The 27,531-nt window shown below is 41.8% G+C and overlaps 1 protein-coding gene and 1 long non-coding RNA gene across 15 annotated transcripts in view; one reads left to right on the top strand and one right to left on the bottom strand.

Moving 5' to 3' along the window:
* PDE1C (phosphodiesterase 1C) overlaps positions 1-27,531 on the top strand; it is a 306,544-nt gene that overhangs the window by 157,329 nt on the left and 121,684 nt on the right. The gene's annotated exons all lie outside the window — the stretch shown is intronic.
* Positions 10,174-18,809, bottom strand: LOC102375775. The gene is made up of 3 exons (XR_323467.1): positions 18,778-18,809; positions 16,007-16,071; positions 10,174-10,341 (listed from the first exon to the last, which is right to left on the bottom strand). It is a non-coding gene; the product is annotated as an uncharacterized LOC102375775 (long non-coding RNA).

The following is a 27,531-nucleotide window of genomic DNA, read 5'->3' as shown; positions in this document are numbered from 1 at the left end:
GGGGCACAAGGGTACTACAGTGTGCATCTTCCTGCCCACTATCTCTGAACTGTAGCATGCCCCAGCCAGCCCCTCTGCGGTATGCTAAGGTGGGTCAGAACAGCCCTGGCGTGGCAGGCTGACCCCCCCAGGCCCTCTGCCACCTGGGGCTACACCGTCCTGGTTCAATGTGATATGGTCCTGGGCACACATGTAAATGCTGCACCTGGAAGCAATATATTCTGGCACAAACTGCACCAGAGTTTATTGCATTGCACTAATTTCACATGTAGATGCACCCAGTGTGTAACAAAAAAAAATATGATTGAACACCTAAAAAATATTTTGGCATGTGAAAATGAGTTATTTTATGTATATTCTAGTCCTAACGAAAAGAAAACATTCTCTAGGATGCTTTGAACATTTTCCATGAGCCGTGGTCTTTTGAAAAGGGAAGCAAAAGCATTGCAGGTGTTTAAAGTATTGCAGGGCATTTCACATTAATAGCAGAACAACATGGGACAGACAAACTGTGGCACAACATGTTTTCAAGAAGTTTCCAGGAGTCTTTTGTTTTGCCTAGTCTCTTTTTATACAGCTGCAAGTCCCCATGGATTCTGACATCAGTTTTTATATGTGCAGGCATCCTACTTTTTAGTGTTATGTTGTTCAAAGCTGCCTCAGTATTATATTTGACTCTTGTTCCTTTTGTGACTTGGCTTTATGTGTGGTCTAAGATCAGCACCATGAAAAATTCCTGTCACTGAAGTATTTGTGTATTAGTGTCAGATGTTGCAATTCTTACCAATCCTATTTCACTGGTAGTAGCATACAGACTAACTTCCATACAATTCTGAGTGGTGAAGAAATTCAAGGCAGTGATGAAGGGGAGGAGCCAAACAATAGTGGAACTGTGAGGTGGAGGGGAGTTAAACATGAATGGAGGGAAGAAAAATGGAAAGGACTTAGGATATCTGATTCCAGTGTCAAGGAGTGTAGGGAGTACAAGGGTGAGGAGCAAGGAAAAGTCTAGTTAATCTGAAACATAAAAATGAAAAGACAAATGGGATAAGTGACAAGAGGTTGCATTTCCTTGGACATGAATATGTTTTTGGGTTATTCTTGCCTTTGAAAGTATGGACAGATGGCATAGTTATGGTTAAACTTGCATCACTCTTATATATTTTTGTAAATTATACCAGATCTGGAGTGAATAGACATGAAGATATCCCAGAATAGTTGCATATGGTAGGAGCTATAATAATGCTTTATTGCTAAGTGATAACAAGCAGACCATAGCCTGTTTGCCTTGAGCAAATAGCTACCTTGCAACAACAAACATACACCGGTGCAACTTAAATCAGTATAGTTTTGCCCTGATTTTTATTGGGAAAATACTACACTTATTATGAATAAGTAATATTCATCTAGCACTTTGTCATCTGACCACTCTTTTCTTCTTCCAGTGTGAAATCTGATGTAAATATATTGTGGCTTAGAAGCTCATTATGCGAGGGGCACCTCCAGATATTTCTGATCAGAATGCATAGGTTTACAATATAGAATCCCCACCCCTTGTTTATTTGACAGCTCTTCTTTGTAAATGATGGGCTAGTACAAAGTCCCTTATTATGGAATGCCCCACTGCTTCCACCTTTGCCCTGGGTTCTATTCAAGTGTAATCCAACCTACAACATCACATTTTAAAAAGGGAAAGCCTAGAATTTGTGCGTTTTCAAAATGACCTCTAACACCAATGCTACCAATCCATATTTAGGGAAGCAGATGGCATGCTCTAAGGGCTCAGTAGAGGCCTGTGTACAGCTGTACCCATCTGGCACTTAAGAATGCCATCATGTTTCAGTTATGCAGTCCAGTTTGTAAGCGGGGTTTCTCAGGATATCACCAACAGATGTTTTCACATTTTTCTTCTTTTCTTTGTGTTTCTGGTATATTCTGGCTCTGTAGAGTCAATGCAGCAAGAGGTAAATAATGAATGAAATTAAAATCCTCTGCCCAGTGTTGCATAGAAAAAAACTATACACTGATGTATACCGTGGTAAGATCTGCAACTGTATGAACAATACAAGGGAGAGATGCATTTTATTGATGCCACAATATTTTATCATACACTATCAGACATTGCACAAAAATCATGGAACTTTACTGGTAAAATTGACAGTGATCTCTGTATTTGAGGATATACTAGAGGCAAGAATTTAGAAACCTAATAAGGATTGGTCACCCAGCTAAACATTTGATGAGATACTCAGCAATGGTCCTGAGAATCCTGCCAGTAAATACCTGACAGTGAAAAGAATCCTCCTATTCCCATAATAAATTTTGTTTTGCCATTTGGTTTTAAAAAACAACAACTCTATTCTCTAGGGCTGTGCAAGGCTTTGGACCATGCTACGGATCCAGAGAAGATTCAGACACTTTGGACACCGAAGCAGCATGTCCGGATTGATGTGCTGGCTTCTTTAGACTTTCCGAAGCAGTTCAGAGCTTCCAAACTGCTTCGGAGCTGCTTCGGAGATCTGGCCATAGTGTATAATGGGGAATCAATGAAATACCTATAACTTTGTTGTTTTTGTTTGATTTTGATGAAACTTGTAAGAGTGGTAGCCTCTGCTGAGAGCATGAAGCCTGCCAAGGTTCAAGAAGCTAGGTGCAGAGATTTGGGGGTAACTGCACCCCAAATTCTTGAAAGCAAAACTCATGTCAAGTATATGTGTTACAACACAGCAGGGCAAAAACTGCAGGGATGGTAGCCCCTGGAGAGGCCACAATGCCTGCCAAGTTTCAAGGAGATAGGTGCAGGGGTTTGGGGGAAACTGTACCCCAAAATCTTAAAAGCAAAACTCTTGTCACGTATGTGTGTTAAACCACAGTGGGGTGAAAACTGCAGGGGTGGTCACCCCTGCTGAGGCCACAAAGTCTGCCGTGTTTCAGTGTGATAGGCGCAGGAGGAGTCTAGCTTCTGGGGCCCTGCGCCTCTGGCTGCTAACAGGCAAAACTTTTGACATAGATGTCCCTGTGTGTGTTAAGGTGCAGCAGGGTGAAAGCTGCAGGGATGGTAGCCCCTGCTACAGCCACAAAGCCTGCCAGCTGTCAAGGAGATAGGTTCAAGGCTTCTGGGTTCTGGGGCCCTGCACCCCCAGCTGCTGACAGACAAAACTCATCACATGGGTGCTTGTGCAACTGACTGTGATTGTCTTGGGGCAGTTGATTGTGTGTATTGATTCTTTCCTCTCCTTAGTCTGTGGTTTCATAGGTTTTAATCCTTGCTTATTAACTGGTTACATTAGCTAGCTACTGTGTATTGAGCTGGTCCCTGAGTGAATCATGATTGATTGGTAACTGGTAACACAGTAGCTTAGCAGCCACACCTGTAGTAGTCCCCACCCCCCTACGCCTCAAGACAGACACAGTTGCACAAGCACCCATGTCATTTTTCCCTGTCAGCAGCTAGAGGTGTAGGGCCCCAGAATCCCTGCACCTATCTCTTTGAAAGCTGGCAGGCTTTGTGGTCTCAGAAGGGGCTAGCAGGCCTGCAGCTTTCACCCGGCTGCACCTTAACACACACAGTGTCACCCATGTCACGAGTTTTGTCTGTCCACAGCTTGAGGTACAGTTCCCCCCAAGCCCCTGGACTTATCTCCTTCAAACTTGGCAGGCTTTGTGGCCTCAGCACAGTCCACCAACCCTGCAGTTTTCAGCCCCCTGTGGTATAACACATACATGTGACATGAGTTTTGCTTTCAAGAATTTGGGGTGCAGTTTCCCCCAAACCCCGGTACCGATCTTCTTGAAACATGGCAGGCTTTATGCTCCCAGCAGAGGCTACCACCCCTGCAAGTTTCATCCAAATCAGACAAAAAACAACAACGCTATAAATATTTCATTGATTCCCCATTATACTCTATGCCTGGATCTCTGAAGCTTCGGAGCTGCTTTGGCTGAATCGTAGCGGGAAACTGATCCAGACCTCTGGATCAGATTGCTGGTGTCCGAAGTGGCTGGATCTGAAGCTGAATCAAATAGCTGCCCATTCGAACAGGCCTACTATTCTCTTGTAATCTGCCTGATATGTCTCTGTACCCCTGTTCATACTGGACCAAAACAGATGTTCTGAAGCATATATCAGCTGGCAGTCATCTTATCTGCCAGTAACTGGGTTGAAATGGCATATAAGCCCTGATAACAGCTAAAATAGGGCGTCATGACTCTGCTACAGTGTTTATACTAATATATATTAGTGTAAAAGAGCTCATAATCAGGCCCTAATATTTTTTTAATATAAAGTTATGGATAATAGTTATTATTATTGGTGTTGGAGTTGGTATTATTGGTGCAAGACTTCACACATTTTCTCTGGTTAAAAATTTTGTTTTACATTCAGAGCCAAATCTCTTCCTAGCCTTTACCAAAGCTAAAGGTGTAGCACTATGATTTGAGCCTCAAAACCAAAGCAGGTACATTAGTGAGAGGTCTGCCTGCCAGCTACAAAGATGTAATGGGACCAAGGAAATACAGTTATTAATAGCTTTTAATAGGTTGTAGTAATTCAATTTTCTTGCTGGGGCTTTTTGCAAACTGACGTAAACAATTGTAACTGGACATTTTTTTCCATGAGGGCTAGTTATGAACAAGGTCACCCAGTAAGTGATGTTAGAGGAAAAGAATGTTTTATATTGCTCTCCACAGAGTACTTTTGTGAGTTAAAATATCACCTTTTTCGGAAAACCTGTGACTGAAGAGTGAATTGTAATCTTTAAAGCTTATGAAACCTGCTTGAATTGTACAGGGAACAACGTGGATTTGGCTACAGTATTTATTTCGCCTTCCGCCTTCCAGTTGCTTTTCAGAGATGAGTGTCCTTGCCTCCTCCAGATCTGACATAAAACTTTCTCAGAAGCTCACTTTAAGTCCTTCTGACCTTGACAATAGGACAAGGTAATATACTGAAAGCAAATTTTTCTTGACCAATTATTCTGTCATGCTGACTTAAACCCTAACCGGTTCTTATTTAACATCAGGCTTTCAGCATTGCAGAAGTATGGACAAGATGATTTTGTGTATAATTTGTATAATAGTTCTCCTTACATTTTTATTACTTTTAGCTGTTTTATTCAACAAATATTTAAAATTTAAGAATTTCATAAACAACATCTCCTTAACAATAGCATGTGAGTTCCTATTTTTGTGAGTTTTATTTCACAAAATCATGGAAGACAAGAGACTATTGAAACATATCTTCTTTTATGCTTAAAATGCAATTTTACATAGGAAGTTTATAGAAATATATAGGGTTTTTCAGTATGACTTTTCATTGTGTACTCCAGAGAAGTAGTACATTAAACCAGATGTTTTTGGTACACTTTGGCTATGGATAAATAAAATGATATGAAGTTGAAAGGGAGGAAGGGGCTTACTGAGCTCTGGAGTAACTGTTTCAAGTATTCTGTTTATTCCATTTTAAGTGGGAGGTAAAACTGTGGTAAATGTTAACAGCTGTTTCATTTAGGGGTGAATTGCTCTAAATTAGCTTCTATTCCTCACAGGATGGAGCAGACGCATGAAAAAGTTACCATAGATGAGGTGATGTGCTGTAAGACCCCTTCTCCTTTTAACTTTGTATACTTTGTTCATCTCGCCATGCCCTTTGAAAGCAATTTAGACTAGACAGGCACATCTAGATGAGCGTGCACATGCAGTATGCAGTGCTGTGGATCCATCTGTGGCGCCACACTCTGCACGTGCTCCACAGGCAGGAGTTCCCCATGCTGCTAATCTGCAACCTGGGGCATGGTGGGGAAGGGGCAGGGTTTGACACTGGGAGATCCTGGTGTCAAAAAACCCATGCTACAAAAAAGCAGGGCAGTGCACATGGCAGCAGCGTGCACCACCTGAAACTGGAGCCTGGCCAGTCAGAGCCATACTCCCTGCTTCTGGATTACCACCACTGAAGCCCCAGGGAGGACCCCAAGTAAGGTTGCTGGGGCCAGTCTAGGTACAACTGGGGTCAATTTGCCATGCGCCAGAGTGCATGTGCACAGGTGTTTCCTGGGGACAAGTGGCAGTGTCACAACTATGTGCAGATGCTGTTTGTCCCCAGGGCAATGCATGTGTGCGCTCATCTGAATGTGCCTGACTTATGTGAAAAGTCAGTCAAAACAAAGCAGCGTTCAAAATCAGGTTCTTTCCAACTTGGAGTTTAATCAATGAATTGTATTTTGCATTAAGTTTTTTATTAAAAATTTTGTTGGACATTTTACTATTCCCCCCCCCCCCAATTTCTGTCTCTTCTTAGCAGTTTGGATGGAGCTTTTTAAAGTGAATTTTGATATTCATGTTTTAAGTTGAAATAGGTTGCTTGGAAAAATCACCGGGTATGTTTTTTTTTTGTTTCTTGAATGGTTGAGTCTACCAAATATGGCTGAGGCTCCTGCATACCCATTAGGGCAAGCCAATGACTCAGTTGCTATAAGGGTGGAGGAAGTGAGTGCTGAATAACACCAGCCCTAAGACATACAGTCACATGGTCTTCTTTATGAATTTTCCTTGGAAAGGCTAGTACTTGGATTAGAATTACTTCAGTGAGTAGGAACTGCTGTCCTGGTGGAAATTCAGGTAGAGCAGTACATTTTTGGTTGGGGATCTTGTTGACTTCAGCTAGTACGAGGAATTATTATCAGAGATACAAAGGGTAGCTGCACGCCTAAGGGTACAGATTACCTTTACAGCATTCCAGATCTGTCAGCTGTTAGGTGGCCTTAAAGTTAGAATAGTTTCAGAGCAGTCACAGGTTAAGGCTCAGTGCAGTCTCTGACTTACACAACTGTGGCTTGCCAGTAGAGGGCCAGGTGAGCAGGGCACAAAGTATTTGGGCACAAAGTAACTACATGACACATTTTGTAGTTCTTTCAATCCACTTCCATTCTTTCAAGGAGTTTAAAGTAATTCATGTAGTTTTGGTGATTCAAGTCAGTGCCATTACATATGGTTGGGGTTTGGATAATAATAATTTATCTTTAATATATGGCTTAATTAATGTGTATTGAGGATGACTTCAGATAAGTGTCCAAGAGCACAGATGATATGTGAAATCACTAATTATCTTAAATGGAATGTAATTATGAAACAAAACAACTATGATTTATAGGAAGAGACCAATATTTTCCCATGCAACTTGTGTTCTAACTTTGTCTCTGCTTTTCACAAGAACCCATGCTTCCTCAGGAGGCCAGTGGCTAAAATATATAATAAAAACCACACATCATTTCAAGGCTCTTTTCAAAACTTATGTTAAAAACCATGAGATCAGAATTGCAACATTCTAGATGGAGTAGGGAAAGCAGAATTACACATAAGGGCTAGGGATCGACATTACACATAAACTAGCTTAAGTGATCAGAAACTGGTTTAAACCTGTAACAGAACAGATGTTCAATGCACATAAGCCAGTTTGAAAATGGCTGAAACCAATTTGAGATAAACTTGGCTTAATGTTGTATCATATTTAACTGATTTGGGTCAAACCGGTTTATGCAATATCTGTCCCAGACTCCTTGCTGGTTTAAGTTAAATCAGACTCCCACAGCACCCTGGCATGCTCGCTGGGCTGGGCTGGGCTGGCCTGGGCTGGGCTGGGTGAGGCGGGGGCTGATTGCTCCACAGCAGAGCTGGCCCCTTCCCTGTGCTTCCTGACTGAAGCTGTGGCAGAGAGTGCAGGGGTCTCCCCTTTGCACCAACACTCCCTGCTAAGCAGGGATTCTGCTGTCCCCTCTGCCTTACACAGACACACAGCATTAGCTAGCAGACCACATACTGGCTATGGCCTGTGCTGTGGCAGACAGGACAAAAGCAGAATCAACAGGTAGCTGATAATGTCTGTCTGTTGTTTTCTTAATGGGATGATAAACACTGAGTTAGAGGTGATATACACTGTGTTATCAGTTCCCTGCTAGGCTGGTCAGGAGCGGGGGAGCCCCTCCCTAGTTGGAGCATCCTGCTGGGACCTGGCCATGCCCCCCTCAGCCCAGCACTGTGGAAGGGAAGGGAGGGCTGCTCTAGCACCCCCCAGCTTCTAGCCTGAGCCACTGCAGGCATGTGCCTGCATTTCAGAGTCCAGAGGGGATGTCTGTATGGTTACAAACTTGTTTAACCTAGCCAGGTTAGACTAACCTGCAAAGCTTGAATCAATTCAGGCTCAGGTTTTTTGAGCATCTGTCCCTAGCCAAGAAGGAAAACGTTAACTGTTCTGGAGTAGGCAAGTGGCAGTGCTCAGAACTGAAACCCCAATAATGCCAACTATAGCTGCATAGCTTCTATAGTTGTTGCCTATTCGTTTCTAAATTTTGGGTTGATTGTGACATATCATAGTCACTCCATGGTGACTAACAAATGGTGAACTTCCAAAGGAAATCACTGTGCCTGAAGTTTTTCTTTTGGACTTGAAGCATGCTTGAGACAAAGTTCTATTTGTGGTACAAATAGTGTATTGAGTGTTTTACTGTTTTGAAAGTTAGGTAAATAGCTTTTTATGGCAACCAGATTGATTCACCTGTTCCCACCAGCAATTTATGTTTGATCCGTAACTGCATGGCCATTGTCACTGTCTATCACATTAATCCCCAAGTCCTACTTAAAACTGCAGCAATCATTTCATAAGTTAGCATGCAAAGCACATAGTGTGGTGGTAGTGGTGATGCTGATCAGAGATGGCATAAATAGGACACAACTGGGAGATAACATGCTGTGTATATCATGGAAAGTGTTGCTCTGTTAGGTGAAAAATAAAGTGATCTATGATAATTCAATAACTGTGCAAATTCTATATTCACTGTAATTCCTAGCAGTGTTCTTCTGGAATTAACCATAACCCTTTCCAATAAATCTGCCATATGCTATTTGCACACAGTTTTTGTGAAGTGTGGAGTGAAGGTTCCACACTGTTTCTGGACAAAGCTTTTTTATACAGAGCGCACCACTTTTTGACCATATAGTTTTCACACAATTTTTATTTATCTGAGGAAATGGAAGCCAAAATAAAAGTACCTATTAGGGGTGTGTGAAGCGGGCCATATTCAATTCAGATTCGGATTTGGCCTGATTCGGGGGACATCAATTCAATTCGCTGATTTGGATTACTGTCCTGAATTAATTCTGCCAAATCCAAATCTGAAGATTTGGTTCTGATTTAGAGAAGCAACAATTTGGTCATAGACGCATCTTTATATGTTTTTTCTACATACCTCAAGGTACCAGGTGAAGCTTGTGAAGGCTGAGATGGTGGGGCAGATGGAGCATCCCACAGGAGCGTGGAGGGGGGGGGCGGGGAGCTGCATGCTTGGCAGCAGACCCAGAAGTGGACTGGAAGTACTTCCAGTCTGTACTTCTGGTCCACTTCTGGGTCCACTGCTGAGCATGCGGGAGACCTCCCCCCACCCCCCCCCCCCCTCTGCTTCAGCAGTCAGCCATGGGGGAATTCCAGGTGCCCCCACAGACCCAGGAGGCACCAGTTGCCAAGCCGGAGGGCAAAGGGGGTCCCCATGCGCTCTGTGGCAGACCTGGAAGTGGACCAGAAGTGCTTCTGGTCCACTTACTGGTTTGCCACCAAGCATGCTGGGGGACCCGCCCCCCACACTCCTGTTGAATGCTCCATCTGCCCCACCATCTCAGCATTCACGAGCTGTCTGGTACCTTGAGGTATGTAGAAAAAACAAAGCTGTGTCTATGGCCGAATCATCGAATCTCTCCAAATCGAATCAAAGGCATCCGATTCAATTCAGAGAGATTAATGGGTCTTTTGATTCGATTCAGATTTGGAAATTCAGCCGCCAAACCAGGCCAAATCAAATCAGCAACTGAAACTTCACACAGACCTAGCACCTATCATGGCTTAGTAGGAATATACCTCTGATTTGCTTATTGACATTGTCTCTGTTTAGGTTGTACAGAAATAGACTGTAGAAAGGCCAATTAATCTAAATGACTGAGATACTGCTAACAAAATTACAGCAAGACATTTATGGGGAAAAGTACTTGTGCTAGAATTTCAAGCCAGCTGAATGGCAGCTACTTCTTCACTGATATATATAATGTTGGCCTGTTAGTATTTGCTTCAGGAATTAAAACAAAACCAGGAAAAAATGTGAAAGCAGTAATCTGCAAAAGGATCACCTGGGAGTTAATATTTCCTCAGTAAGTGAGACTGAAGGAAAGAGGTTGTCTGTAGTGTTGCAGTGGCTTATACAGCTACAGCATTCTGTGTCTCAGTAATGGCAAAACAGTCATAATTGGTTCTCAAATGTTTGCAAGTGATGATACTTCTGAACATTTGGAGCCTAACGGTGCCTGTGGAGAAGGAAAAGGGAGACATACAGCCTTATAAACACAATAATAATAAATTGGGTAAGGAGATGCTTATATCCATAAGTAATTCTTACAAGTTTCCTCTCATTTCTTGTCAAATCTTTTTCTTATTACCACTGTTCAAAGCCATTTTTAGAGCTGTTCCTCTTTTTAACCTTGGGTTATTTCAAACAGATGTTTTTGAAGTGCCTTGTTTGTGTTGTATTGAGTGCAGGAAATCACAGGCAATTTTTTTCCCCTCTTTACACAAACAACCACAAATGAAAATTGTCTCTCATAAAATACTTTTTGGCTGGAATAAAATAGAAGTTCTCAGTGGAAACTCGCATGAGTTGTAGCCACCTACTGGTCTGGTTCTGTTCTATGTCAAGGGTCAGTAAGTATATAATTTACCATTACTTCCAATAGATTCTTGCCACCAGAACAGTTCTTTTTAGAACCAATTCTCCAAAGTTGACCTGTTTGAAAAATGTATTTTCATCTAATGAGTATTTGTACTAAAATTCCATGGAAGTGTTCCCACACACCACCCTGTAAAAAGTGTCATTGATAAACTTTACTTGGTGAACTAGTCATGCCTAGCCTTAGTGTGGAGAAAGTAGAGGAGAGATTAAGCCTGTGATTAAAGCAAAGTATTGGGAATTACACTTGATGCATGTTCCAGGCCCCAGCCTCTATTACTTCTTACTCTCATGACGTTCACCTGCCCAGTCCTATTGACTTCCTAGGGATTGCTCATGTGAGTAGGTCTTGGCAGTGTCAAAGAAATTGGCTGTGTAAACCATTAACCACTAGCTCTCCTTCAGCTGAATATACTCTAATCATCAGTGGAATGTGTGCCAAGCCATGAAGTTGGATTTGGGACAAATTTAGTTCCCATTCATAGTAGTACACATATGTTTGAATGGTTAGTGATCAATAGAAGAACACTTAAAAATATTAGTCAGGCTGATAATTAAGGCAGATAAGGGGAGAGTCAGCAGACCAAAGTCCAAAGTACTAGTCAGTTATCACTACCAAGACCATAATTTGGATAGCAGTTTTATAAATTTGTTTAATTTTCAGTCCAAAGAGATTATTAAAGCTGTAATCAAAGTACTTTTTATCATTTAATAGCCTGATAATCTCGGTAGTACCATTTTTTCTCACATACAGCACCATATTTTTGGAAGGCAACATATAGTGAAGAAAAAAGATTTTTCCAGAGTCATGGCCAACTGTGTGACATGAAGTACGTCCTGAAAACATAGAGTGTCTAGGAAATGTGGCATCTAGACCTTCCTGGTGTAGCAGACTTTTGTCTCCTGCAATGCTAGACTTGTTCTCCTTGACTTGGTCTTGGCCAAAGGAGATGATCTGGAGTGTGGCTTGAACATTGAGGGTAGCCTGGGCAACAGCAATCACGAGCTCATCAGGTTCACTGTCCACCGCAAAGTTGACAAATCAAGTAGCAGGATTGAAATCCTGAACTTCAAAAATGCTGACTTCAATAGGCTCAAGGCATTAGTAGGGGAGGCGATGTGAGACCAGGGATGGAAGGCGAATGGGATGCACAAAGAGTGGGCATTCCTCAAGGACATGATCATCAAAGCACAAAAGAAAACTGTTCCCATGAAGATAAAAGGTAGCAGAAGAGCTGGCAAGCCCTCCTGGCTCAACAGGGACATCATAGTCCTCTTGAAAAAGAAAAAAAAAAGAGGCGTACACACAGTGGAAACTAGGGACAGTCCTGAAGGAGGACTATACAACAGTGGTCCGCACTTGAAGGGAAATGATTAGGAAAGCTAAGGTGGTGACTGAGTTTAAGTTAGCCAAGGGTGTCAAGGACAATAAGAAGTCCTTCTTTAGGTATGTAGGGAGCAGAAGGAAAACAAATGGAAGCATGGGGCCTCTGCTTGACACCTCGGGACAGCTGGAAATGGACACTCAGGAAAAGACTGAACTCCTGAATGCCCACTTTGCTTTGGTATTTTACAAGACCAAGGGGAAAGACAAATGAGACAAGGATCACAGGGGGCATGGTAGGAATGATAGACATCCCACTGTGGATGCTGAGCTGGTGCAAAACCAACTAGAAAAGCTAGACATTTAAGTCAGCAGGACCAGATGGACTTCACCCGAGAGTGCTGATGAAGCTGGCTGAGGTCATTGTGGAACCCCTGGCAAAACTTTCAGAAATTGTGGCACCTGGGGGAGATCCCTGAGGACTGGAAGAGGGCCAACGTTGTGCCCATCTTCAAGAAGGGGAAGGGAGGACCCGGGCAACCATAGGCCAATAAGCCTAACCTCGATCCCAGGGAAAATCCTGGAAAAACCCATTAAAGAATCTGTGTGTGATACGCTTGTTGAGGGTAAGCTTCTGAATGACAGCCAGCATGGCTTTCGTCATGGGTAGATCTTGTCTTACCAATCTCATCTCCTTCTATGAACTGGTCTATCACCACCTGGACATGGGAGAGAAGGTTGACATTATATACCTAGACTTCCAAAAGGCTTTTGATCTAGTATCCCACAATTTCCTTGTGGAAAAATTGGAAGATTGTGGGCTTAACTGCTCAAAAGTTCAGTGGGTGGAAAACTGGCTACAGGGTAGGACCCAGAGAGTTCTCATGAATGAATCTGTGTTGTCCTGGTGAGAAGTGGCCACTGCTGTCCCTCAGGGGTCTGTGCTTGGACTGGTGCTTTTCAATATCTTTATCAATGATTTGGACGTGGGGGTGAAAAGCTCGCTGGCCAAGTTTGCTGATGACACCAAGTTATGGGGGAGCATGGCCATGCCAGAAGATAGGTTGCAGATACAGGTGGACCTGGACAGGCTGGAGAGTTGGGCAGACCAGAACCAGATGAAGTTCAACACTCAGAAGTGTAAGGTGCTCCATCTGGGAGCAAACAATCCCCAACATACCTACATGCTCGGTGGTGACAGTTTGACTTGCACCGTGGCTGAAAGGGACCTAGGGGTAGTGATTGACCATCTCATGAACATGAGCCAGTAGTGTGATGCTGTGGCCAGCAGGGCATACAACACGCTGGCATGCATTAACCATTGCATCTCATGCAAAACTAAGGAAGTGATACTCCCACTGTACTCTGCACTGGTGAGACTGCAGCTGGAGTACTGCATCCAGTTCTGGGCACCGCACTTCAACAAGGATGTGGAAAAAGTTGAGAGGGTCCAGAGAAGAGCCACCCATATGATCAGGGACTTGCAAGACAAGCCATAAGAGGAGAGGCTGAGGGACTTGGGTCTCTTCAGCCTACAGAAGAGAAGGCTGAGAGGGAACTTGGTAGTGGCTTACCACTACATCAGGGGAGTACAGCTACTCACCAGGGCACCCCTGGGGAAGACCAGGAGCAATGGATACAAACTCCTGGAAGGCCGCTTCAGGCTCAATTCCAGGAAAAACTCCTTCACAGTCAGGGTGTCCAGACTGTGGAATAAATTTCCTCTAGTGGTGGTGCAGTCACTTGCCCTGGAAATCTTAAAAAAAAGAGACTGGACAGTCACCTTGCTGGGGTCACTTGACCCCAGTTGTCTTTTCTTGCCTAGTGCAGTGGGACTGAACCTGATGATCTACAAGGTTCCTTTCGGGCCCTAACAATCTATGAATGTATGAATGCCACAGTACCTGGACAATTTATGTTTCTAGGGGGTCATACTCTGTGTCACCCAGGGTTAGGCCCCAGACCCTTGCAAGAGGCAGTGGTAAGACTGTTAGTTTTTTACTGTAAGCAGTACTTTATATAAGCTCCTGTTGTTTCCACATCACAAGCCTCATCAAGATACTACCAGCAGTTCACTTGTTTCTTCAAGCACAAGCTAGAGTGCTTAGCCAACAGGGGTAATACAGGACTCCATCCTTTCAGCTTGCACAAGTGACAGACATCTTGGCAATTGCATAGAATATATACTGTCTCCAGGAGTGCTCCTTTTTCAGCAAAGAAAACAGCTTCCCTACTAAAAACCCTCAACCCATTTTGGGTGCTGATTTTAGGGGATAAGGGTGCATGTTATATGTGAAAAAATATGTTTTTTTTTAATTGCCTATTTTTGACTTTGCTCTCTAGAGCATATGATTCTATTGCTAGTGCCCAGGTTGTCATAAATTCCTGGCTCGGTGATTTAAGCAGCAAACATCTCGCTGTACACTTACAGTTTGTAAATTTAAGAAGCAGACAGTGCCTTGATTTACAGCCCCTGGCAAGTGACAGTATAATGTTTACTGACAACTTTCAAAATGCAGCACTCCAAAATAAAGATAATTAAGGATACAAAGAGTGGGCTTGTTTTGAAGAAACGCAAACTGGCCAAGTCACTAGCACCCACTGGGATTTTTTTGATTTTGCAAATCAATAGAATTCCTGCAGGTTTGAGGCACATCTTGCTTTATGAAATTTTGTCTATAGTTTTAATGCAAAGAGGAGAATTAAAAGCAGATTTTGAAAATGGCTGTGTAAGTGCCTTAGCTAGCAAGTCCACATAATGAGGTTACCAGAGAAGTATGGTGAACTGAATTGTTGGGCTTTGTTTTTCAAATGTTCAAGCTGCCTAGCAATAATTCATTATGGCTATTAACAATATTTAATGCTTAAATATTTCATTTTTTCTCTCCCCAGCATGTGCTTAATCCTAATGCATTAAGTCAGACATTCCTGAGGCGTTGATAATTATGTTATCCAGACTGAGAAACTTAAGCAGAGAAATTGGGACCTCCATTTTAAGCACTTCCTTTAACCTGAATGCCTCAATTTTTGGATGTGGTACACAAGATACAATTGGTCTGATATTTGGAAGTGTTCCTTAGCTAGAGCTCTTACTGACTTCATCCATAGGTTTTTTTTTGTTCTCTGAAAATAAATTCTAGGCTGTCTTGCACTAGATGCTAAAGATGTAGGTTCTTTCCCAGAATTAGTGGGCATTTGAAGAATTAGGCTTAAATAACACAGCAAAAGCTATAATGAAGTGAAAGCCAAGTTTAGAAATCCTCAGCTATTTTAATTGTCATGTCTGTATTAAAAGTAAATGGAGCAATGACAGTTAACAGCAGCTGAAATACTGCCTCCAGGATTCCTGATTTATAGTCTCCTAGGACCTGTGATTGCTAGACCATGATTGTTCAGTTCTACCATAAGTCTTCAAAATGCCCTCTGAGCCCTACTGAAGCTTCACCTCTAGGATCTGAGATTTTCCTGCCATTCTTTTTTATTATTGTTGTTATTTTTGTGTTCTATTTTTCTACTGTACTACTTTCTAGTTCTTATAGTGTGCTCATTGCCTCAATTTCTGAGTATGTAAATACCTAGCAGACAATTTACAACAGCAAAGTGACATAAACAAAAGCTGCAATAGATCTGAAATAGATTATCATAAGACTGGTGGTTTGGATCTCACTTTACTGATCCTTTGTCCTCCACTCCCCAAGAATATCCTCTGCATACAGTTGATGCAGATAGGTTATGCTCTTTGTTTTGCCTTTAGATACGCAGTTATAACTCTCCCACTGCCCAACATAACTTTCTTTTGCATACAAACAGGCACTCATTGGCTTTAAAATCCAGAAAATTCAACATACTAAGTTTATGAAATACAAGACACAAGAAAATGTCATATTAGCCTCTGAAATCTTTACTAGGTAGTGATACATACCCTTAGACATAGGAAGGATGGCCGGATCCTTTGATCTGGAATCTGAAAGGTCATTATTTGTATGCCTGCATAAAGTGAAAGCAACTTCTATTATCTGCATTTATACTCTACCTTTAGATGAGAAAAATACAAAAAAAAGGTAATATCAGTTTATAAATTAGCTTATGCAAAAATGAAAATATATCTGTAAAATAGAACCAGATCCTCAGCTGGCATCAATCCATCTACTGCCATTGAAGCCAGTGGTGCTCATTGTAGCTTAACTGATTTACACCAACTGAAGATCTGGCACGAAATCTGGACCCCATTAGCTTCAGTGGGAGCTTTGCTGTTGACTTCAAAGGAGCCAGAATTTCATCCCTGGCCCATAACATATGAACAAAATTTTAAAAGAATGTCTCACCTCCAAACCAAGTAAAAGCAATAACATAAAAACAAACACTCAAGCCAGAGGAGCTGCTTTGGCATTTCCCATCTGGCTTTGTTTACAGATATAGGATCCTAGGAAAGTAAGGCTGGAAGGGACCTCACAAGGTCATTTAATCCAGCCCCCTGATCAAGACAGGATCATCCCTTACTAACCAGCCCAGGTCTGTCTAATCTGCTCTTGAAAGTTTCCAATAATGGAGATGCTACAGCTTCTCTAGGTATCCTGTTCCAATGCTTGGTCAACCTCATAATCAGAAAGGATACCTGTAAATGTGTGGGACCCCCTCCTCTGATGCGTTGTAATTAAAGTGCCCACAGCACCTTGTGTATTCAGTGCCCCATGCTTCAAAATGGTGGTAAGGGTACTTTAACTAAACCTCATTGAACAAGCTGTAGTTAAAGCACCCCTGCTGCCACTTGGACAAGTGGGATGCTAAATATATGACATGCTGCAGGTGCTTTAATTAGAGCAGCTTCCTAGAGCTGCTCTAATTAAAGCACCTCCCTGCCCTCCACTTCCAGACACACATGTAAAAATGCACAAAGTGTCTCCTAATCTCCAGTCAAAATTTTCCATGCTGCAGCTTGAGGCCAGTGCTCCTCCTCCTGTCCCTAGGGCCACAGAGACAAGCCTGTCTCCATCCTCTCTATAATCACCCTTAAGGTATTTGCCCCAGCTTAGCCTAAGCAAGGGGTCCTAGTGAGGCTTTCAACTCATCTGGCTCTCAAGAGCACCCAGGCATTAGAAATAGAGGCCATCTGAGAAAAGGCAGACTCAAAACACCCTCTCTTTTCTGTGACCATCAGTATGATTCAGGAACCAGAAAGGAACGTGTGTGTATTTGAGTTTTGCACTTTATGTGCATTCTGAGCTGCATTTACTTAAGCAGCCTATGGGTTCCAAGAAGCTGGTCTGGAACATAATTGATCTGAGGAACTAGAAAGAATGAGATAATTACAGATTTTCTGCCAGCAGATATTTTAATGGTAACAGATGGGGGAAAATTAAGGTTACAAAGAAATGCTTTGAAATTATCTGTCAAACCTTTTCCTGATCTCTGCAGCAAGCCTTAGGTAAAGAGCCAGTGTGTGGCTCTGACATTCAGAGCCTCACAAAACAATCTACAAGAATCACTTAGATTGATGACCTTGTTCAAGCACCCAAAAACATGATAATCATGATTTCAAAGAAAAGACCCTATCTGCCCATTGCAAAGAGTTAAACTAATGATGCACCAGCATTAAACTATGAAAACATACTTTGCTGTTTAAAATGGACTAAAGGTAACATTTGGATTTAGAAGCTTAATTTCATGTACCAAGTTTTAAACATCCAAATTTGAAAATGTAAACTGTTGTATCTTTGATTCAGTGTTGACCTTTTAAAAGTGAGGTAACAGAGATGGAATTTTTTAAAGTAGCCATTTATCTGGGGCAGAAGAGGGGTCCCTTCTTGGTTTTCCATTCTGATGCATTTTGGCTTACTTTTCAAAGATTCAAACTCTTTCACCTGAATTTGTGAGTATTGTGCCTAAACCTAGGCCTAGATGGTGGAATTTGGTTATCCCTTATATTATTTGCCTAAATGGCACTTACCAGCCATAAGTGATGTTCACAGGTTGTGATTATATGTGCAGTTTGGACACATAGGCTTCATCCAGATGAGCATGGCCATGTGGTATGTGGTGCTACAGACACATCTGCAGTACCACATACCGCACATTTAGATGTTATACATGTTGCAAGGGAGCAACGCGGGGTGGTAGGGAGGGGTTTGACCCCTGGATATTAGGCCTGTGTAAAGTGGCTAGTATTTGCTTTGCATTTGGATTCAGCCAAATTGGGGGAAAGTGACTTGATTCAGTGAAAAAAACCCCAACCCCCACCCGGACTCACTGGTTCCTGCCCGGCAGGGGGGGCAACCCCACTGCCCCATGCCACTTGGGGGGCTCTGAACAAGCCCCCAGAAGCCTCAAGGCCACTGCAGGAGTTGGTGAGTCTGGGGGGGTGGGGGTTTGTTTTGTTTTGTTTTTTTCTTAAAGGGCAAGGGCTGAGGCAGGCAGGGCAGCCATGGTTGGGGGTGCTGGGAGAGTGGGGGGGTCAGGGGGCTCATGGCAGAGCCCCCCATGCAGTGTGGGACAGTTGGGGGCAGTGGGGATTGCCCCCCCCACTCCTGGCAGCACCAGGAGTAGAGGCTTTTTTTTAAAGCACCAGGAGCTGGAGTGGGTGGGGCAGCCATGGGGGTGCTAAAGGAGCGGTTGGGGGGCTAGGGAAGCTGACAGGGGTCCCCCCATGATCCCCTCCCACCTCCTCCAGCTTCCTCTCCCCCACCCCCTACTTACCAGCTTGGAGTCCAGGTCCAGTTCCCTGCTGCAGCAGGTAGGGACTGCCCAAATCACCGAAGCTCTCTGAATCTTTTCCAAATCAGTTCAGAGAACTTTCAATTGATTCAGACATTTTAATTGGTCCCCTGATTCAATTCAGATTTGGAGATTCGGCCACTGAATCGAACCGAATCTCCTCTGAATCAAATCAGCACCCGAAGCTTTCCACAGCCCTACTGGATATCCTCATGGCTATTCATCCATGGATATTCAGGAATCAAAAAAACCTGTGTAAAAAAAAAAAAAGCGGAGTGGCACGGCACACACAGGGGCAGCATGCACTGCTCAAAACCAGAGCCTGGCCAGCCAAAGCCACATTCCAGCTTCCAGCCAGGCTCCAAGTGTCAGGACCACCACTACTGCAGCCCCAGGAGGCCCCCAGGATAAAGCTTCTGGGGCCACCCCGGTGCTGGCTCCAGCTGCCCTTACTGCACCCGGGGTAACCTGCCATGTGCCAGAGGGAGCGTGGCACAGGCGTTTCCTGAGGACTAGTGGCAGCACAAGGGGTGCTGCTGCTAGTTGTCCTTGAGGAACCAAACATCCATGCTTGTGTGGACATGGCCATAGGGTGCAGACAGAAGTGCAACTTCCCATTGTAACTGAGGACACTTTGCAGGAAGTATTCTGAGTTACAGTGATCCCCAAACTCAGCTATACATTTTTTGGAAATGTAGGCCAGAATATCTATTTGCAGACTGTTAGCTTGGCAGCACCTCTGTTTCACAGAAATGAAACCTGGCCTGGTCAAACTCCCTCTGTAATCAGTGGAAAGACTCCGATTGACTTTATTGGAAATTGGAAAGGGCCTATGGGCAGTAGCTGTAATTGCCTGAGCACGAGATGGTGATCTCTGCATTACATGGTAATTTTCCATACGTTTAACAGAAAGAGTCTTTTGATTGTTTATCCCTGGTGGTTTCAGTGCCTGTGTAACCAAAGTAAACACAAAGGTGTTTGTTTGCACATGGGAAGTGGGAGGCTGGGTCCTGTGAGTAATTTGCTGTAATTGTCAATATCAGCAAATGGTGCAAATTAGATAGGGGGGACAAGGGTAATTTAGAAATTGTTTTGCTGAGATTTGTGCCTTTCAAAACACAAAGGAGAGAGGATTTGCTTAGTTTGTTTCTGATATGAACCCCATGTTCAGTCAAAGTTTATATTTTAGGAATAACCCCCTTTTTGTTTGGGCCTTGCAGGAATTTCAGATTGCAGCCTGAAAATGTAGACTGTGATTGTGATTCCACCTGAGCTTTGCATGCATGATTTGAGGTTAATTTCAATGCACAGGGACTGAAACAAACCATACGCTGCTATGCCAAGGCCGCCGAGCTTATCACAGCTGTACTGTTGTGTTTATAAATAATACAAATGAATTGTCTACTTCAAAATACCTTTTGATTTTTTTTTGAAAGATCCATCAGGAAGAATGTTGTTTCATGATACAAGAGGGAAACAAAACAATGAATGAAAGATTGCCTGTAATTACTACTGATGAATGAATGCCAGTGTAGAAGTGCTCTGTTTTTCAGTGATTGGTCCTTGTAAACCTTTGCTTTTTCTCCCTCTAGAAGATGTCACTCAGCTCTTGCTATACAAAAACAGTAATAACAGATTGCTTAAACCTAATGTATTTGTGTAAGATTTGGCAATTATCACCAATGACTCTTATTTTCTGTTGTGTTTTAGTACAAATTGCTGCAGCTGTGGTTGGCTTCCTGGATTGTCTTCCTCGGGCATGTGCTATGAAGTTAAACCCTTATACTCAGAATTACTATCTGTGGACTCTGAGTTAATGTTTTCTATGTTTTTAGAGCTCTCACCAACACAGAACTTGAGTAGGAAATGTGGATTTTATTCAGAAAACAGTGAGGAGTTTATTTATCTGAATGGTAAAAGGTTTAGATACAAATTCTAAACCAGATTAACAGACCATTGAAATATGGTCCTAGTTCTGGAAATCTTCCCTCTGCAAAACGCTTGTTAAAATAAATGGGAGTTCTGTACATAGTACATACAGGATTCATCCCTTTGGACTTTGCAGAAGGACTTTATAAACATCCTACTTGAAAAAACATCCTGTATAGCTCAGCTCCTCTGAGTAACTTTATTCATAGAATCAGTCCCAAGGAAGTCCGTTTTACTCTTCACAGTGAGAGCCTAGAGACTGTTGAATGGAGGACTGGTGTCAGGCTTCTTCACTTCCTCTCAATCATTTTCTTCTGTTCTTGCTCAGTCCCTCTTTAATGTCTATCCTCTATTTTCTTTCCCATTCTCAGCCCTCCCACCATCATGGTCTTCTCTTCTAGACCTTCCAAAGTCTCTTCCCTATAAGTTATTGGCTGCCAGCATTCCATTATAATAATACTGTGTGTAATTCCACTATTATAATAATGTATAGTATATAATGGTATATGTATATAATACTGTTGAATAATATAACTATGTATCTAACTATATCATTTGTATGTAATAATACTATACGTTTTTCTAATAACAATGTGTGAGTAAATATAATTTGTAATGCTGATATGCAATCCAATATAGCACTAGATTCACTACTGCTGTTCTTAAATAGGCTTTTCCTTTGAAAAGTCAATGGGTGCCTGTAGACGTGGGTGAAGGCTGCTCCGACACACTGCGAGCAAACTTGATTAACCGTGTCTGCTGGAGCATGCTAATTAGTGTGCCTCAAGCAGCCTTCACATCTTGTATATCAGCATCCCTGCCACCTTTTTGAAGTGTGGGGGTGCTTTAACTAAAGCTCATTTGACACATTTTAGTTAAAGTGCCCCCACTGCCATTTTGAAGCGTGGGGATGCTGATACACAAATCACTGTGAGCTCTTTAATTACAGTGGCTCTTCGAGCTGCTCTACTTAAAGCACCTCCCCCCACCCCTGGAGCACATGTAAAAACATCCATTGTGAATTGTGGGGTGGGCATATGAACAGTTTACTGTATGGTAGCAGTGGAGAGGGCTTTACTACACCTGCCAAGCAGAGTCTGCCCTGTATACAAGCTATGTCATGGCAGCTTAGCCTTCAGTAAAAAAGTGCTAAACGACCTTAGTATCATCTCCATTTAGCAAAGGGTAAAAGTTAATTCACAGCAACCAACGAGGAGTGAAGTCCTATATTTTTTTCCCCTTGGTGGTATTTTGTTTGTCTTTCCATATGTTAAGGGAATCAGTATCTGGGCTTTAGATTCATGTTAACAGTTATTCAATAGTTCACACTTGAATCGAGACCCAAAATACCATAAAATTTTAAACAATAATGCAATTTTTGTCTTATTTAATTTGCTGTATATGTTTTTAACCTTATAGGTTTTGATTTTCAAGCTTTTCTCTGAAATGATGAGGATTTCAATTCTTTTTTTAAAAAGAAGTTGGAGTTTCTGGTACATTTATGTGATTCCACAAGCTTGGGCTTTAAGAAAAAACACCAGTTATCGCTAGATGCCTGAAATAATGGTGAGAGTTATCAGTCCTGTGAAAGTGGGTGTGATAACTATTGTCCTCCATTTGGTCTACTGGTTGGTATCATTTTATGAGACCTTTCCAAAAAACAAGAATTTGAGTGAGTGGAACAGGTGAGGTTCATAAATAGGTGAGGTTCTCATTTTCTCTGCCACAGAATGAAAATGAGACCAAAAAAAAAAAGGACAGATGTCACTCATAATAGACAGGAGTCTCATGGTTGGGGCACTTGCCAGGGATAATGCAGGCCTTAGTTTAAGTCTCCTCGCTGTTTTGAGGTAATCTGTCCCCTAGTTTATTGGCTCTTTCTCTTTGTATTTGTCTCTTTCTGACTTTGACCAGAAATTCGATCCTGGGCCCAAGAAATCCTTCTGATGAAATCTTCATTGAAACAGATTTGTTTCTCCCAAACATTTGGAATCAATATAACATTTTTTCACAGAAAAGATGTCTCATCAAAACACTTCTACCTTTTAATTTCACGTCTAGTTTTCTATTTCTACTTTTTAAAGACTTCTTAAAGCACAGTATTCTCTCCTCTCCACTCAACATCTCTGCTACTTAGCTTGTATTCATGTTGTGCATGGATTTCCTGGAGACATTAACAGCAGCCTATACACATGCTCTGGGAAGAGGTTGGGGCGGGGTGTTTTAATTAGAGCAGTTCCTGGAGAGCCATTGTTAAACCCATGGGTGCTTATATATGTGACACTGTGTTGATGTTAGAGCATTCTAATTAGAACATGGAGCAGACTAAATTAATTGAGTCTTCTTCAAAGTGTTTTAATTAGAACACATCAGAACACTTGTATAGGCACCCAATGGCAATGGTGACTTGACTGGGAGGAGATGTGCAATACAGGTCAGAGTAGGAGAGCTTTGCCTATAGTTTAGTAGCTCTTTGTAGCCTGCATCAGCTCAAGTTTGGTTTCCCTGAAGTTTGCATTCTTAAAATCAGGCCTAGTAAATATTTTTAAGATTATTATTTTGTTTATTTTTAAAGGGTTTTTTTTATTACCATACAAGATATCTGGGTTGGACATCAAAAGAGGATATTCATCACAGATGATTTGCTTCTGAAATCATTCTCTTGAGTTTTCATTACATAGATGTTATTTGACTAACCAAAGTTGCATAAACACAGACTGATAGCAGGAGGTGCCTCTGATTCATGCTTTCCAAGTTAATGAGTGATGAGGATTTGCTGGAGTTAAGTGTTCCATACAGATGGCTAATTGGAGTGTCATTCTTTCTGTCTGGGGGATACTCATGAAAGCCTTGCCATAGCAGGGATTAAGTCTATGCATGTGTTCATTTTGCCAAGGTGCCCCTTTGATGCAGAGGACTATAAACAGAATTGCCCCATATTAAAGTTAATAGAAACAGGGTTTAACCATATCTATTTAGGAGAAAAATGCTATAAATATATATATACTGCTACAAAGGGTTAAGTGTGGAAAAATTACTAATTATTATAACTGGGATTTGGAATGTTTCTGTATCACTTTTCAGTCACAAGTATTATACTGCTCCTAAGTGCTTTGTAAACATGGACAACATATTTAGAATTGTTGTCACACTTGAGATTGAAGGAGGCAAGTCTAGGACAGAGCACATTTAAAAAGAGTGGGGAGGGGAAATATTACCAAGGTTACGAGGACAAACCACATCTCATAAAGCCTGAAGGGGAGATCCTCAGAATGTGCAAATTGCCAATTTAGTACTTTTTGTCATTTATTCCAGCAGATGGTTTAGCTCTGAGTTTTAAAAACCCCATTGCAAAGTTCCAGTGCTAAGTATGCTTCAGCAGTATGAAGAGCCAAAACATGCTTGCTGTCACTTGGATCTGTAATTGTAGGGAGAACTGAGCACACTTGTATTTCATTGCCAGGTATTGGTTTGCTTCAGTCTGCCATGCCACTCACTTTTCTAAGCAAGTGGTTCACAATGTTTTTCATGCTGTGACCAACAGCATGAAATGTTACAACAGAAAAAAGAAGGGTTTCCTTTGCCCTATCTAGCCATCAGACAGATGGGAATATCACTAATCCTTTTGTACCTATTTGCAACTCCCCTTGGAATTGTAATCACCAGTGTGAGAAACCATGCATTAAGTCATAAACATTTTCTATCATCATTGGATACTGCCATGCTAAAATGAATGCTTTAAAAACATTGCATTTTTTCAGAAATATCAGTTAGCTTGGGAAGTTACAATGCATGTTGAAGAGTAGGGCACCATACTGCTCAAGATATGATATTAACAGCCAGCTATTCCTAGTTCATTCATGTTTAGTTGTAACTATGGAAATATTTCCTGGGGAAAAATGTTTTTTTAATGTACTTATTTCTACTAACCATACATGTCTTTAAAAATCAGAGCAGAAGAGATGCATCTTTCTTGGTTTTGTATATGGAAAGAGACCTTTTGACTGTCTTGGTTTTCTCAATATAAGAGCTAAAGTAGAAGGAGTTTTTTCTCTCTTCCCCATATTTTCAAGACTTTACAATTTTTTCTCATTCTGTATCAGGATGAAGTTGAGGCCTTGTTTGTTTTTTCATTAAAGAAGGAAAAGAGAGATGCCCATATCCCAGCCTGGAAAGTGAGAAATCTTGGTTCAAATAATTTATGCTCTGCCAAACTGAGGAAAAACTTAAACCTAGGTCTGTTATGTTAGGGTGACCGTATGTCCTGGTTTGGCCAGGACAGTCCCAGATTTTGTGAATGACCTACTGAATGACCTACTGCCTGGCCATTAGATTTTCTTGAGTGGAGTTTTGTTCAGTTTTTTGTTGTAGCTGTTCCACTTAATATCAGTAAATAAATATTCATTGGGGTAGAGGCTGACTCTCTAGGACAGTAGTTATGACACTCAGTTAGGTTGTGAGAGACCTAAGTTTAAGTACTTGTCCCAATTTAGAAGCAATACAAAATGATTTTAACCCAGCTCTCCCACATCACAGACAGGTTCTGTAAACACTTGGCTATTCTGGGATTTGAACTTGTCCCTGTCTATTTTTTACTACAAATTCCATTTTGAACTAGAAAAATCTTTCTCTGATTTATTGCCAAGTGTTGGTCTCAAAAAATCAGCATTTTCTGATGAAAAAATGTTTTGCTTCAATAGTGATTTAGATTATTAATGTCATATTCACTTTGTTCAAGGATATAGGTCATAGCCATGTTGGTCTAAAGGCAAATGCATCCAGAACTCTTGTGGTAGAGGCAATATCTTTTATTAGACCAACTAGATAGTTGCAAAAGAATGTTCTTTATCTGCAAGCTTTCTTCTTGTTAAGTTGTTTCATTTTGCACAAGAAGATTGGTGATGCAATTGTTTCTTCTGGGTAAGGAAGTTCTATTGTGGTGAACCTGTTCTGCAAAGTATGGAAATTCAGCACAAACAAAGGGCTGGAGCAGGGGTGTTTGTCTCCAGGTCTCAGGGTGTTGAATTTTGCTTCTTTCTTATAAAAATTATAAAGTTTTCATTTAAAAATGGCTTCCATATCGTCCATATTTTAGGGATATAGGTTGTTGCTGTGTTGGTCTAAAAACAAATGCATTCAGAACTTTTGTGGTAGACATGATATCTGTTATTAGATATCAACTAGCCAATTGTCCATCAGAAATGATGGGGTGGGGGGGAGAGAGCCACCACCCTGCACTGCCGCTGTCTCCTGGGAGTGGGGGGAGGGGCCTTTTCCCGTTATCCCCTCAGTCCCCCTGAGCCAGCAACCTGGGCCACCACCTGTAGGGAGCCGGGGGGGGGGAAGGGGGGAGAAGGCCAGTACCTCCGGTTGCTCTGTCCCTGTTATCATGTCGGTGCTCCGCTGCATCCCTGCCTCCTGTCCGGAATGCTCTCCGAGCACTCTAATTGGTTGTTTCCAATCAGAAACATAGAATAAAGCATTATGGACAGACAGACTAAGGCATTTATAATATTAGAATTATTAGATATCACCTCTATCACAAGAGTTCTGAATATTTACATTATAGTACTTGCACTTTGTGTTAGGGACATCAGGCATTTATAGACCTGCTCCTGGAGTGGGAGTGGCGGGAAGGGGCTTTAATTAGAGAAGCTCCAAGATGCTCTAATTAAATTGTCTGGAGCATCACGTGAATCACTGTTGCCCCCCTGCTGAAAAATGATGGCGGGGGCACTTTAATTAAAGCTCATCGAATGAGCTTTAGCTAAAGCACCCCCAACACCATTTTTCAGTCTGGGGACACTGATATAAATGATGTTGGAGTCTGCTGGAGTGCAGTAATTACCATGCTCCAGCAGACTCAATTAATCGAGTCTTCTCTGATGCATTAGACCAGCCTTGCTGCACATGTATAGACACCCAACATTTCCTTGGAAAATGTTATACAAACCTATGGCACAATATATATATTAATGAAAGCATGCAGGGAGGTTGATAAGGTACAGAAGTGGGGCCTAGAAGACCTATTCAGAGCTTTGTCCCTAACTTATTGTGTTTACCTCTCAACACTGCTTTTATTCCAATATTTAAAAATGAGGCACTGGTACTTACCTGGCTCTGTTAGGGTTTTCAGATTTATATATGACAAGTTCTGTATAATGTAAGTACTGTATAAGTATATTAAAGATTTTAAGCAAACAGCAAAAATATAAAGAATTCTGTAACAAAATACTGTTACATGAGAAAGTAGAAAGAGCGTTGACTAGAGTTGAATAGAACTTGGGGATTTTAGTTTCTATTCCCACTACTGGCCGCTGGCCCATTGGGTGATTTTGGGCAAATCAGTTCACCTCTCTGTGCCTCAGTTTCTTCATCTGTAGAAGGTGGATAATGATACTAACATTCCTTGTAAAGCACTCTGAGATCTGTGTTTGAAAAAATGCCGTATAAGAACTAGGTATTATAATTATAATTTGTAGAAATAAGTTTGTATTAACAATAATATGAGGCCTGATTATATATCTACTAACCCTTTGCTGAGGAGATGGGTGAGAAAGCAAGTTGTCATGAAAAATGTGCCAAACCATGCGATGAGTCAGAATCATAATGCTTTTAGAATAACGTTAAGGACCATCGACGGAGCTATGCAGATTTACCCTGGTTAAGAAGCTTGCCCTGATTATTCAGGAAATATTTGTGTTTCACATGCTAATTAAAGTTGACTGGTGTCCATACACTGGTGGTGGTAATCTTCTCTGCAGTAATATGTTATGCTGTTTAAAAACAACAGCAGCAGCAGCTGAT

This window comes from Alligator sinensis, unplaced genomic scaffold, assembly GCF_000455745.1.
Source record: "Alligator sinensis unplaced genomic scaffold, ASM45574v1 scaffold86_1, whole genome shotgun sequence".
NCBI lineage: Eukaryota > Metazoa > Chordata > Crocodylia > Alligatoridae > Alligator > Alligator sinensis.
This window is presented reverse-complemented; position numbering and strand designations above follow the sequence as displayed.